Source organism: Aptenodytes patagonicus, chromosome 6 (genome assembly GCF_965638725.1).
Source record: "Aptenodytes patagonicus chromosome 6, bAptPat1.pri.cur, whole genome shotgun sequence".
Taxonomy (NCBI): Eukaryota; Metazoa; Chordata; class Aves; order Sphenisciformes; family Spheniscidae; genus Aptenodytes; species Aptenodytes patagonicus.
In genome coordinates this window covers 55441289-55455938 of record NC_134954.1, presented here as the reverse complement: position 1 = coordinate 55455938, position 14650 = coordinate 55441289, and the positions used below count along the sequence as shown (strand labels likewise).

The 14650-nt window shown below is 39.8% G+C and overlaps 1 protein-coding gene across 1 annotated transcript in view; it reads right to left on the bottom strand.

Moving 5' to 3' along the window:
- Nucleotides 1-14650, bottom strand: part of GRB14 (growth factor receptor bound protein 14) — a 69887-nt gene that overhangs the window by 29734 nt on the left and 25503 nt on the right. The gene's annotated exons all lie outside the window — the stretch shown is intronic.

The window sequence follows — 14650 nt, the reverse complement described above, 5'->3', positions numbered from 1 at the left end:
AAGCTAAAATATCCGTAAGTTTAATCTTTGATTCAGTTAGTCCAAATACGTTCCTCTCTCAGCTTCATGACTGAGACAAGAACCTATACACATAGGATGCAATACTAAAGACAGCCATTTCTCTGTAGTGCAATGGCATAATAGAGAACAAAACAGCTGAGCAAAGCATATCCCACTTCTAAATTTGGCTACTGAATATCCCTCCCCACAGGACACTGGACAGATTGGTGCATTCACTTTAAAAAAAAAAGGTAATGGAGAGGTAAATAAACCCGGTGGAATTGTACATTCTTACATAAGCTAAAGAAGAAACCACAGAGGATAAACAGTGAAACTCAAGAACTCTATGACCGCAGAACTGTAGAAAGTTTTGATAGAGTTAGTTCAGAGAACAGCAATCAGATTCGAGATGCTCACAATTCTATACACAATAAAAACAGGAGATGCTACAGAGCTGCTTCAAATTTTGACAAGCAAGAACTGGAACTGTGAGTAAAAAAAGGCATATATACATATATACATACAGAATCAAAAACGTCATACATGGAAAAGAATTACCATCATATGAGGACCAGGAAAGTAAATAAAATGTTCTAGAAGATGTACATGCAAAAAACCTTAGCACAAAGTAGACAATTTTTATCATGTTTTACCTCAGTAGTTTTTCCAAGTTTCTTTATTCTATTAAGTATGTTTCGGGCGGGGAGCAGAGGGGAAGGAGGCAATATAAACTCTTATGACTTATCCTTGTCATTTTCACTTTTAAATTTCAGTTAAAAAAATTATTTTTCAACATTGATACACATTTTAGAGTCCAGAAGAATGGGTGTCCATTAAGTTCTTGAAGAGGTGAAGCTAAACCTGCTTACGCCTAGTTTCAAATGAAGAGGCTGAGGAAGTCTTACTGCATAATCACTGTTTGAAAGAAGGCATGACCATTTAGGTATTTTTTTCTGCATTTTCTTTCTCTGAAGGAGAATGAATCAAATTAATCAGATGAATCAGTGAATTGGATGGCATTCATGCAAATCACTAGTGCCCTGTCTTCTTAAGCTCTGCACAGTGACTAATTCCATTAAAGTCAACACAGAAGGTTTTTTTGTGTAAGAGTAGAAAACAATTTCATATTCCTCACAGCAGTCGAGAAACTCAATACTGTTAGATTTCCTCTATTTCTCATTTTTTAGAAGTAGACAAAACACAAAAAGTGAAAAATATTGAGGCTCCTGACACAAGGATCAACTCTTATCTGTGGTATTGTGTGTTGGAATAGTAACATAGTTGCCAAAATAAAACAGATGTTTGAGACTTTATTATAAACACAAACAGGCAGGTAAACATGAGCAGTAGGTATAGAAGATTTGATGCAACATTAAACACACCATAAAAGTCTTCCAGGTACTCAGAAATACACTAAGTGATCAAGTCTGGAATGCACCTTTTTTTACTCTTTGTATTTTCAAACAAGCATTTTCACCCCAAAGCCACCCAATGTCATGCGATTGGGAAGTGAAATACATTAATTCACCTTTAAGAATGGGATTTATTCCCCAATATTTACATTTTCCAGTAGTGTGAAATAACACTGAGCAACATTACTCCCTCTCTACCAAAACAGTAAGAGTCTGAATGTCCATCCCCAGCGCAGAGCCTGCTGTGTACTGTGCCAATGGAAACACTAAGCAATCACTTGCTAGTGACAGTCTGGCCACAATAAAAAGTGTGCTGGTTCTGGCTGGGATAGAGTAAACTTTCTTCATAGTAGCTAGTATGGGGCTATGTTTTGGATCTGTGCTGAATACAGTGTTGATAATACAGGGATGTTTTCGTTACTGCTGAGCAGTGCTTACACAGAGTCAAGGCCTTTTCTGCTTCTCACCCCACCCCACCAGCGAGCAGGCTGGGGGGGCACAAGAAGCTGGGAGGGGACACAGCTGGGACAGCTGACCCCAGCTGACCAAAGGGACATTCCACACCATATGACGTCATGCTCAGCATATAAAGCTGGGGGAAGAAGAAAGAAGCGGGGGGACGTTTGGAGTGATGGCGTTTGTCTTCCCAAGTAACCGTTACACGTGATGGAGCCCTGCTTTCCTGGAGATGGCTGAACACCCGCCTGCCGATGGGAAGGAGTGAATGAATTCCTTGTTTTGCTTTGCTTGCGTGCGCGGCTTTTGCTTTACCTATTAAACTGTCTTTATCTCAACCCACGAGTTCTCACTTTTACGCTTCTGATTCTCTCCCCCATCCCACCGGGGGGGAGTGAGCGAGCGGCTGTGTGGGGCTTAGTTGCCGACTGGGGTTAAACCATGACAGCAAGGAACTCAGCACAAGTTAAAACTACCCTGCCTACCCTGTCTGTGCCAAAGCACAGACATCGGGCATCCAAGATGTTTTTAATTTATCTCAAAAATCCTCCTCTCAGTTTATTCAATTTATCCATATTCATCAGAATACGTGACACACCTCACCTGAACTTTATGCACAAAACCTAAATACTATTGTAAACCCTTCATTAAACATCAAGACACAAGTTCTTACTTAAAAGACAAACAAGCATGTTATTGTCAGTCAGTCCTTAATTGCTACCTTGCTAAACACATACTCATTTCAAGCATCTAACGAACAATCAGCAATGTATTGTTGCCCTAACTTGTTACAGCAGCTCCTTCTCCGGTTTGTGCCAAAGCTGGTAGGAAAGTGAGCAAGGAGCTGCAACTGTATCTCCTGCCACCTGCTTCTCTCCCACTAATGGCAAAAATCCAAAAATTTAAAAAAAAAAAAAAAAATCAGGTCAGCTCACCCACGCTTTCCAAACATCAGAACGAGGAAAAAGGACTCCATTTGAAAAACACGTAGAGATTAAAACACACTGATGGCCTTGCTCCTCTCCAAAAAACTGCTTTTCCCTATGGAACTACATATACAGCAGTTCTGTTACAATCTTTGTCCAAGCATATTAAATCAGCATGAAGCCCATGATGATTTGCTTTAATATTTCAGCTAATAAATGATGACAGCTGAAGAGTTCCACATGAGGTTCAGCCACCCTTGCCACGACACTGATCTCCAGGATACGGCAAACATTAAAATCATGCTTCTAAAGTGGTAAAAATCTCTCTCTACTCATGAATCAACCACCTCAAAGCAGAGTCTTCCAGGGAAACAGGCAGACCTTGGAGAAAGTCAATCCAAAGTTTCCACAGGCCTAAGCTACAGCCCAGTACTTACATTTAATACAAAAGGCAAAAAGACCACATCGATATTGAATTCAATGATCGATACTGCCAAAGCAGCCATGGTTGATGGCTATGGTTAGTTTTATAAGATGTCCATGCTTTGGCAGCGTTCCCACTGCTAAGCAAGTGAGACCGGTAGCAATGCAGCCTGCTTGCAGTAGGGTCTTGTTCCACACACATAACTTAAACCCCTACTCCAGTCACGCAGAAATGATGTTCTGCAGTTCAGGATAAACCAGCATGAATTGTTTAAATTCCTGCAGTATTTACAAGGATTCAAAGATTAAATTGAAAGAGGTGTCTGGCAGGGTGTGCTGTGAATGGGATGGAGGGCTGTACAGGTGAGTAGACAAAACAGCATCCCATCACCTTAAAACATGTCCTACTCTGGGCAGCACTGGAGGTCAGGGACAGCTTCATTAGCCTCTCCAGTAAGTCTGTGTCAGGCTGAATCTGAAAGATTTTACAGGCTGAACTGCCAGAAAAGAGACAGTATCGAAGGCGAAAGGAAGGGAGAGAATTAAAGCGACTTCCCTAGTATTGGACTAGATGATTGTTGGAGGTCCCTTCCAACTGACATATTCTATTCTATTTCTCAATATTCTCGCAATAAAGCCAGGGTGAGAATCCATGCCAGCGCCCTGGCCAGGGGCCCTGCCAGCACATACTAGCAACTACAGTTTTCTCCAGGTACTCATCAAGTTAGGTGGTCGTCTTGTTTTACAGCAAGAGCACGTACAGCCCATGCTCAGGCCCTTGACAGACGATTCCTACAGAAATTCTCTTTAAAAGGGTTAAGAGTCGCAGTGCAGATGACTACACTCTTATTGCTGAAGAAATTGAAAAAGACTTTTTAAAATGCTGAAGAAAGCAACACAAGTCATGATAATGAGCTGCCTGCAGCCATTCAACTCGGGGAGTGGGAAGCCTTGGAAGTGGCCTTGGGACTACAGGAGCACAGCTAAAACAAAACAACACAACAAAAAAGCAACAGGAAAAACCCCCGGAGTTTATATTCTCTGTGAGTATTCTCACTCGGCTTTCTCAGTATAGGGAAATAAATCCTGCGCAAGTCTAGGACAACGGATCACCCCAGCTCACAGCTATGACGTGCTACCTTATAAAACACAAATGCTGTGCCCTTTTTCTCTTCCTTGCAAGGGACTCAAATACAGCAGGAGACAACAGACAGGCAGTCACCTAATAGACCCTTCTGAACTTCTGTTACGGTTTTAGTTTAATGAATTGAATGTGATGGTGTAAATCTCATCAGTTAGAGTGACCTTTGAGGGGTTTTTTAATTAGAAAAAGTTGCTCAGTCTGCGCTTTCTGCTGTGTTTGAAGCATTCTCTTGTAGGTTTTGCTGGGAATGTATTTGTTCCAAGGGGAGTAGATCACATGAAAAAGGACAAATTCAAAATCCCTTTTTTCCTGGGAAATATGTTGCAATAAATACTTCTCTTCCTAGAACTAGAGGATGCTCCAAGAACTAAAGGGTGGCAGGATTATGCTAAAGATGCAGTTATGCTGACCTCCTAAAGAGATGAGGAAGCTTGAGTGACTACTTCTTTATTTTTATTAGCAGTTACCATCATGCATTCGGCTGGCCAGTCATCCCACTCTCTTCCATTTTTTCCCCTGAAAATTTGTCTGAGAAGTAGCACACAAGGAAAGAGCTGCTAATTGAGAACAAGCTGTCATTACAGTTTTCATTACCATAGACTCTCAAGCTTTGTTCTAAAGCAAGCTATTTAACTTCCCTTGACTATACCTATTAGCAGACAGTTAGAAAAAGTTGCCTCAGTAGTGCTCAAATCTTCTTCTTTCCTGTCTAGTTTATAAATACAAGGAGATTTTAGTTCTTCCCAAGGTCAGAAAAAGAAACATCTCAATAGCTTCCATTTAAGCCACTGGAAGTAAGAAATCAGCAGCTCCAAGATCTTCTTATAAGAGGAAAGCACCAAGCTGAGCATTGCAAGCATTAATCATTTTCATTGCCTACAAGAGCAGGCAAGGAGGTACAGCTTTCCTACACATCCTCTTTCCATTTTCCAATATATTAAAAATCAGCCAAGATCCCAGAAATGTGCAATGCACCTTTATCCCTCCAAAAAATTATTTTGATAAGAAATGTTGCTTCAAAATAAAATATATTATTGTTTGTATTTCACTAATCATCTGAACTCAGAATGTAAAATCAATGTTGACAAATATAACCTAGTATTTAACACAGAAAAGGAAAAAAGAGACCCTAGCTTTTATACTAAAAAATAATCAGAAGCAGCAAATAAATCAGAAACTGTTTAAAAGAATAAGTAGAAGAGCACATAAGGTAATCAGTGTAGGAGGAGGGAGGAGCAAGAGAAAGCTGGACTCTACTCCCCCGAGTCTTCTTCCACACTCAACTGTCATCTCCACTACAATAATTAAATAATGTGTTTCATAGACTTTTAAGAGAGGGTGTCCAAGTCTGATTCTTCAGAATCTTCAAGCCATCTGTTTTGGAAGTTCCAATCTGCAGAAACAGCACAAACATATGGAAAGACCATACCCTGCGTTGAGGAATTTCAAACGAAGTCCCGACGTGTGAAAAAAGCCAGGTAAATCCAACAGAAAAAGAACCACTCAGCACATGGAGTCCATATTTAGGTGCCTACATCAAAATGACCTGACATTTACAATTCTTAATGCTCCTGTATAGCCATTAAGACAGTGGATGGTCAGCACCTTTTTAAAAAAAAAGCAGGCCGCTTTTATTTATAAAGATACAAGCACCTAACTTTAGCTTATCATTTCTACAATTATTTTTCCCCCATGTACTTACATTACAATTTCAGTCAAATTTATGTTAAATGCATAGTTATTGTATGCAAAACCAGGCCTTAAAAAGTCTTACACTCCAGGGTGCCATACTTCCCCTGAGATCCTGCCTGATACCGTGCTAACCTCTCTCTTTAGTGTTAACTAATAGGCTATTTGCCTGAAGCATCTGTTCTCCAACTTCCAACTTTGCCCTCTGCTAGACAAAGTTTTTTGCTTATTGATATTGGCAGAGGATAGGGGAATTTGGAGTATATTTGAACTATAATGGAAGCACTTGGAAATTTCTAGCATTTTTAACTATTTGATGACTTTTAGAATCATAGAATCATAGAATCATTGAGGTTGGAAAAGATCTCTAAGATCATCGAGTCCAACCATCGACCCAACACCACCACCCACTAAACCATGTCCCTAAGTGCCTCATCTACTCGTCTTTTAAATACCTCCAGGGATGGGGACTCAACCACTTCCCTGGGCAGCCTGTTCCAATGTTTCACCACTCTTTCAGTAAAGAAATGTTTCCTCACATCCAATCTAAACCTCCCCTGCCGCAACTTGAGGCCATTTCCTCTCATCCTATCGCTTGTTACTTGGGAGAAGAGACCGACACCCACCTCGCACAACCTCCTTTCAGGTAGTTGTAGAGAGCGATGAGGTCTCCCCTGAGCCTCCTCTTCTCCAGGCTGAACAACCCCAGTTCCCTCAGCCGCTCCTCATAAGACTTGTTCTCCAGACCCCTCACCAGCCTCGTTGCCCTTCTCTGGACACGCTCCAGCACCTCAACGTCCTTCTTGTAGTGAGGGGCCCAAAACTGAACACAGTACTCAAGGTGCGGCCTCACCAGTGCCGAGTACAGGGGCACAATCACATCCCTGCTCCTGCTGGCCACACTATTTCTGATACAGGCCAGGATGCCATTGGCCGCCTTGGCCGCCTGGGCACACTGCCGGCTCATGTTCAGCCGGCTGTCGACCAACACCCCCAGGTCCTTTTCTGCCGGGCAGCTTTCCAGCCACTCTTCCCCAAGCCTGTAGCGCTGCATGGGGTTGTTGTGGCCCAAGTGCAGGACCCGGCACTTGGCCTTGTTGAATCTCATACAGTTGGCCTCGGCCCATCGATCCAGCCTGTCCAGGTCCCTCTGCAGAGCCTTCCTACCCTCGAGCAGATCAACACTCCCACCCAACTTGGTGGTGTCTGCAAACTTACTGAGGGTGCACTCAATCCCCTCATCCAGATCATCGATAAAGATATTGAACAAGACCGGCCCCAAAACTGAGCCCTGGGGAACACCGCTCGTGACCGGCCGCCAACTGGATTTAACGCCATTCACCACAACTCTCTGGGCCCGGCCGTCCAGCCAGTTTTTGACCCAGCGCAGAGTCCACCTGTCTAAGCCGTGAGCCGCCAGCTTCTCTAGGAGAATGCTGTGGGAGACGGTGTCAAAGGCCTTACTGAAGTCCAGGTAGACCACATCCACAGCCTTTCCCTCATCCACTAGGCGGGTCACCTGGTCATAGAAGGAGATCAGGTTGGTCAAGCAGGACCTGCCTCTCATGAATCCGTGCTGGCTAGGCCGGATCCCCTGGTTGTCCCGCTCATGCCTTGTGAGCGCCCTCAAGATGAACCGCTCCATAATCTTCCCCGGCACCGAGGTCAGGCTGACAGGCCTGTAGTTCCCCGGATCCTCCTTCCAGCCCTTCTTGTAGATGGGCGTCACATTGGCAAGCCTCCAGTCATCCGGGACCTCCCCCGTTAACCAGGACTGCTGATAAATGATGGAGAGTGGCTTGGTGAGCTCCTCCGCCAGCTCCCTCAGCACTCTCGGGTGGATCCCATCCGGCCCCATAGACTTGTGAGCATCCAGGTGGCGTAGCAGGTCATTGACTGCTTCCTCTTGGATTATGGGGGGTTCATCCTGCTCGCCGTCCCTGTCTTCCAGCTCAGGGGGCCGAGTACCCTGAGGATAACTGGTCTGCCTGTTAAAGCAACAGTCTGTCTTGGTTTTAGAGAGAATCACCAAATTTCACATTCATAAAAATATTTAAGGGCAGGTTAACTCATGACTAGTTTAAAAAAAAAAAGCATGTTAGTAAAGTTTACTGCCTTTATTATCAGGTGTGAATGCAAGACTTTCCCTTTAAATATCCCAGTCTACAGTTAAAAGGCCAGCTTCCACCATTTTCTCCAAAGGGAAGACTTCCAGGCCAAAGGCATTCTCACAGTTTGCGGAAATCTACATCTGCCATTATAAAAAAAAAAAAAAAAAAGTGTGCACAATGATAAACCGTAGCTGCCCATTGTAAAGCAACTATTTTCTCAGTCACCACAACAGGAGCTTTCAAAAATTGGTCCTGTACACATCCCTGTGAGGAATGAACACAAAGAACTGAAGCACAGACACAAAACAACAAAGGATTCATTAATATTTTAGGCACCCAAATCCAAAATGGTCGTCATTAAGCCTATGAACCTCGCTTCTGAAGGATGGTTCACAGGACACGACACGATTTCTGCACAGACTTGTCAACGTGTATAATTGGGCAGGTAGGAACTGTCACCCAGTGATTAGGGACAATAATCTGGAAGCCTGTCCATGGGGGAAGAGGGCAAACCTGAGTTCCAGCATGCAATCCAAAAAACAAATTTATGTAAAATACAGGTCCCAGTGAATCCTGACTTCTTATTTGGAACACAGCATAGCTTCAAGAGGCAGAAGGAACACTGCTCCCATGCAGAAAAATATAAAGGATATATATATACAGTAGCTTAGGTGACACAAGCATTAGACTTAAAATCTCTGTCATGCACAGACTCCCTGTATTCCTATCAACTTCAGGAGGGGAAATTTTAAGATCCTGTTGCCAGCAACATTTCCTATTCTATAGCTCCAATGTTCTACAACACCTTGCTTTTTTCTCAAGGTAAAAACCAGAAAATTTATAAAAAACAGCCAAAATAGGCAGATTGGACACATCAGAAGTGACGTGAAAGGAAATGAAACTGTCATCTTCTTCAATAGGACCATCAAGGCTATTAAGGAAAAGTTAAGCACCTTGTATGGCTTGTGAAGCCATATATTGAAGACATGGAAGATCAATTTAAAGAAACTGAAGGTAAGCCAAGTCACTGATTACAAGGACAGCAAACATCAAAGAATGAAGTAGTTGCCCAAAGAAAGAGGAGCTGTTCTTCCAAGTGACCAAAAGTGAACTTTGCATACACTTACTTATTATTGATAGATTGAGGTATGGTCCCACAAGCACTAAAAGATATAAAAACACTAATAATCAATTATGACTGTCTTGCAACAAAACCAAAGTGCTGAGAAAGGAAGAGCAAAGTCTAGGAAAATTGCCTACCTTTCCTACCACAACCCAGAAAAATCTCATATTATTTCCAAAATCTAACCATTTTAAAATGACATTTCAAATAGCAAAAATGATGTCAATTTCCAGCCTTTATTCAAACATAAGACCACTGACAAGAATGATTTCTCTAGCAATTCATGAATTCGTTGCCTCAAAACATGATGAATTTTTTTAGACCTAAATATTCTGTTAGAAGGTATTAAAAAAAATGTTTAATTTCACAGTTACAGTGTGCACACGTTATCAACCAAAACAATTTCTATTTATTTTCTGTAGTAGTCTTCTGATAGTTTACTATGGCACTATGGCAACTGTCTATATTATATAGCCCATACAGTCACTCCCCTCTCCCAGACTCTTAGTATGGCCCTACCTAATCCAGCACAAGATTGACCATCCCATGAATGGAAAAAATCACTCCAAAAAAAGGAACTAAATAGCAATGTGAAGAAGTAACAAAAAATATCTGAGAATACCTACAGGCAAAAAAAGTACAATTCTTAGTTTTAAAATATGTATTTGCCATCTGACTCTGGGCAAGTCAGTATTAGTCCCTTAGTTTCCTTTTTGTAAAATGGGGCAGGGGAACTGAAATCTGTTTCTGTACAGCAGGGTAACAGATTGAACTCATTAAGATTTGTAAAGCACTTAAACTTGCTCATATGACTGCTGCTTTAGATGTGTAAATATGTTGTATTATAAAAAAGGAGGTTAAATTATGCAGATCTCCAAATTATAATAAGCTATGTGCAAAAATATACCAGCAAAGTTCTTTCAAATGAAGGTTATGACAATCACATTATGATGTTCGAAAAAATAGCAGAATGAGGACAATGCTGACATGCAATCATCTCAAAGACAACGTCAGTAAAACTGAAGAGAAACAAGGTCTGAAAGACAACAGGAAAGTTAAAATATAAATATCATTATTTAATCCTGAATTTGAGACATTCACTTTTTCAATAGTGGTCAACAGAAGCAAAATATATTTATAAATAGTAATAAAATAGTTATAGAAGATTTAATTTCTCTGTATAAGACTGAACAAAAGGCAAGGTCTAGAGAAAGCAACTTCCACGCTTTGGACAATTAACTCATAGTACTTTCTGCTCTAAAAATAGTTGTAAGATTATTGTTAACTATACAATAACTGTCATTATATGATACTTTGCTCAAAATGTTACTATAATTGTAGAATTAAATAATAACAGCTACATTGTGAAATTCAACATACTGTAAGTAAGAATTGCAGTAATAAATAACACGTAGATTAAACATAGAAAGTGAAAGATTTATCACCATCAACAGCCATTACCACAACAAAGGACCAAATCAGGAGTAAGAAATGCAAAGGGATCTATGGAAGTAAAAACCACAATAAAGTCCTTAAAAATAATGCACATTATTTATAAGGAAAGGCGGGGCTGGATGGGACAATTTATTTAAATAGAGAGTCTCAAATTATTCTGCCTTACCAGAGATCTTTTTCAGACTATGGAGATTCCAAACAAAAGGAGCTAAAGAGGCATTTCAAGTACAACTGGTAAGATGTGTAAGAACAACTAGAAAGCTGTGAGGAAATTTAAACATCATTAGCAAAAATTTCAAATAATACAATTCCATGGAATAGCAGAAATGAAGTAAAATTAGCAGGTTTGCTAGATGATTAAGCAGTCAAAGGATCACTTATACAAGATAAACATACTTCAGAGCAGCTAAATGATTTATTTGCATTAATTATTCACAACGGATATGGAAGAATATGTTCCCAGATCTACTCTTTACAGGTGAAATAAAATTGCCAGTTTAAAAAGAGGGGACACTGGAAATGAAAAGGAAAAAAACCAAATAGTTAACAGAAGGTTATACAGTCTAAAATTTAAAGGAACTTAAATGGCAAACCTCAGTCTATCCTAACATCAATAGAAACGGAGGCTTAGGCTCCATCTATTACTTCCTCTGATATGCACAGGGTATAAACTTCTGTTCAGTCCTGACAAAGAGGAAAAGCCCAAGGGCTACTGCGGCAGATTAATTTTGGGGTGTTGCATTGTGAATTTGTGAGCCACTGTTGCCAGACAGATAGGTAAGAATCTACTAACATTACCTAAATCTGTCTCTTACTAGAAGAAAATCCACTCAAATTTATGAAAACTTTTCCCCATCTTGTTCACAGCATTTACTAGAATGATTTAGAGTAATCATCATACTTCTGAAAAATCTCAGTGGGGTAATGCAGTTCACATTGATTGGTATCAATAACTTTTCCCAAGTCCTTCAAAAGAAGAGCTATTATGAAGATTAAACAGTCACGGAGTAAGAGACTGCAAAATAAAGATAAACTTGGAATGAACGGTTCATTTTTAGAACAGCTAGCTATAGTCAAGTAATTTCAGACTCTTACTCATACTAGTTTTTTAATCAGAGCGGAAAACCCATGTCTTACAAGCCATGATAAAAATAAGCCTTAGTTATTTTTCATTACATTATTGAGTAATGCTAAGTGTGTACATTAACATCTGACACAAAGGTATTTGAAAAACCTCTTGGCCCTGGGAAAGGTAAAAAGTTCCCTATTCCTGTCTTCTATGAACCACTTACTTATAGACAGCTAATCAAATGTAGGTCACTTCTCAACCTCAGTGCACAGTATGCATGGCTCCCCGGTTAATCTAAACCCAGTACATAGACATGTAGCTCTCAATTAGGAAGACAAGGGAGTTTTACATCTTCCTATCCACTAAAAATAAATAAATAAATGACGACAATCCAGTGAAACTTGGGTAAAATTCTTTAACCAAGGGAAAGTAATTGTAAAACTCAGTGGAGAACATAACATAATCCAACTTCCGAACAAGTACATTTGTATGCAAGCTATTCTCCCTTCTAGCCATGCATCACCACCTCTTAGTGTCAGAATCACCATGCTCTTTCATATAGTTCAGTATGTCCAACCAATACAGCTCACAGTAGAAAGCTTAAGTTATTTACGCTAAATGTACATGCTTTATGACCCATTATCTTCACTTGGAGCTACCTTAATATTTTTTCACAAAATCCATAGAAAATTGCTAAAGTAACTAGCAAGGTACAAAACTCATCTTGGTAGTGGCCAAGAGTTTCATATTTCACCCCCAAACAAAGTCCTTTACAATAAAAGTTCAAAAGCCTTATTGTTTGATTTAAAGAGATCAATATTCAGACCGGACTGGATTATTGCATTAAGGTTAATAAGAGTGTACTTTCACTTGAACTTTTCTTCATGAAAAGTTAAATTTAGTGGAGGCGAACAGCTTATTAGCCCTATTAGTAAACTTACGTTATTTAGTAGCTTCAGTCCTTTGCTTCCACACTGCCTGCCAAGTCTTAACTTTACATAGCTTTTATATATTTAATAGTAATACACAGCTTTACATTTTACTATATACAATAGCAACATTTAGAACGCACTTACCATACACTGATGGAAAAATATCCAGTTAGACTAACTGGACTTAAAAAGAGGGATGGGATGGAAAAATCATACTAGAGGAGTCAAAGAATCTGACTTGAAGGAGGAACTTCAGTATTTCGTTTAAAAAAAAAAAATAAAAGAGTTTGTGAAATAGAAAATGAACAGCAAATGAAAAAAGTTCCCAGTGCACCAGTGTTCTTTATCCTCCAAACTAGAAATATGGTAGAATTACCCACATACTACTCTACTTTCCAAAGAACTCATGTATGAAGATCGGGGTAGAAAGAAATTTCAATATAAAGCCACTAAAAGACACTTCTGTTTTTTGTTTTCTGTGTGCAACAAAGTTAAGGGCAGAATGTTATCAGCCTCATGTTTGAATAGCTTGCCCCTATTTATGTCAAAGCGCTAACATTATTTAAATGAGGCTTTCTGTATTTAATAGTGCAGTTTGTCCAACATATCCTTCGCTTGTCAGAGATAAATAGAATGCTGTGTTCCAGCACAAGAGAAAGCAAATCTGTTACTGCCACGTTCTGGCTGCACTCTATGTTTCTGAAGAGATACCAGCTATAAAAAGAAGTACCTATTGTTTCTACCAGGTTTTTCACACTATGTTGCTGGTTTCTCAGTAGACCAGACCAAGCCTCTGAATAACACCATTAAGAGACCAGTTAGTTTCCCATTTCCTTTGCAGCAGTCCTAAAATAAATCTTTTAAATAAAAAGGAAATTTTTTTTTCTTAAAACATTCTTTCACTTTTACAATTTTATACAGAAGTTCTGGCTTGAACTACAACACAGCTTCAAAGCAAAAAATGCCTTTGTCATCACCTTTATCACCTTTGTATTCCCATGGAGGTCACTAGAGGAGAAAACAATGTAGACTCTGTAAGACTTGTATTTTTAACTAAAGAAGACACAGTTTGGAAATTTTCTCAGAATTTCTGGAGTGGTACATGGAATATCCAAAGCAAATATGACAAAGGCTACGTAGGTTAACCTACTATAATAAATAGTTGTTTTAGAATGCTGAAGCACTTTGCCGTTTAGTAAAAGACCAAAAAACTGCTTTGCTGGGTCAGACTACAACATCCTTCCAGCCCAGCACTGTCTCTGGGTATCTGTTTCTAGCCACTGGTGGTATATAACAGCAAGGTTTAACTGCTGTAGAATAGTTATTCTGACAGAACGTTTTATCCCTCAGTACTTTTGAACTTGTCTTTCATTTTATTCACATAGCATTGTTCCCTCCGGCCAAAGCATAAAATCCAAATAAAGAGTAAATCCTGCAATAAAGCTAGTAAGTCTACTCAAACCATGTAAAAACTTCAACTATACACTGTTATATTATTACAGATTTGTCAGCAAATTTTGCTGACAACTCCAAGCCACTATAGGAACAGAAAAAAAGACCAGGAGCACCTGGGCATGGAAATCTGGCCCTGTAATTGTTGGCAAAATGTAATAGTCATCTAATGCAGGAGACACTCATTAAAACAAGTGAACAAAGTGGAACAAAAACATAATGTTAAGTGGATGATGTAGTAATAAGGAGAGACTAATCATTTCAGAAATTCAGTGTATTTTGACAATGTTTACCTCTAATCATTTGTTCTAAAATGAAAATGAGGTATGTAGACTGAACAGCCTTCAGTCATACAGGAAAACTGAGAAGTCAGTAGCACAACTCTCATCTCTACACATGCTGTGATACCCTACATTCAGAGGTCTTCTGGGTTGTCTGGCTGCTGCTTCTCTTCCCCA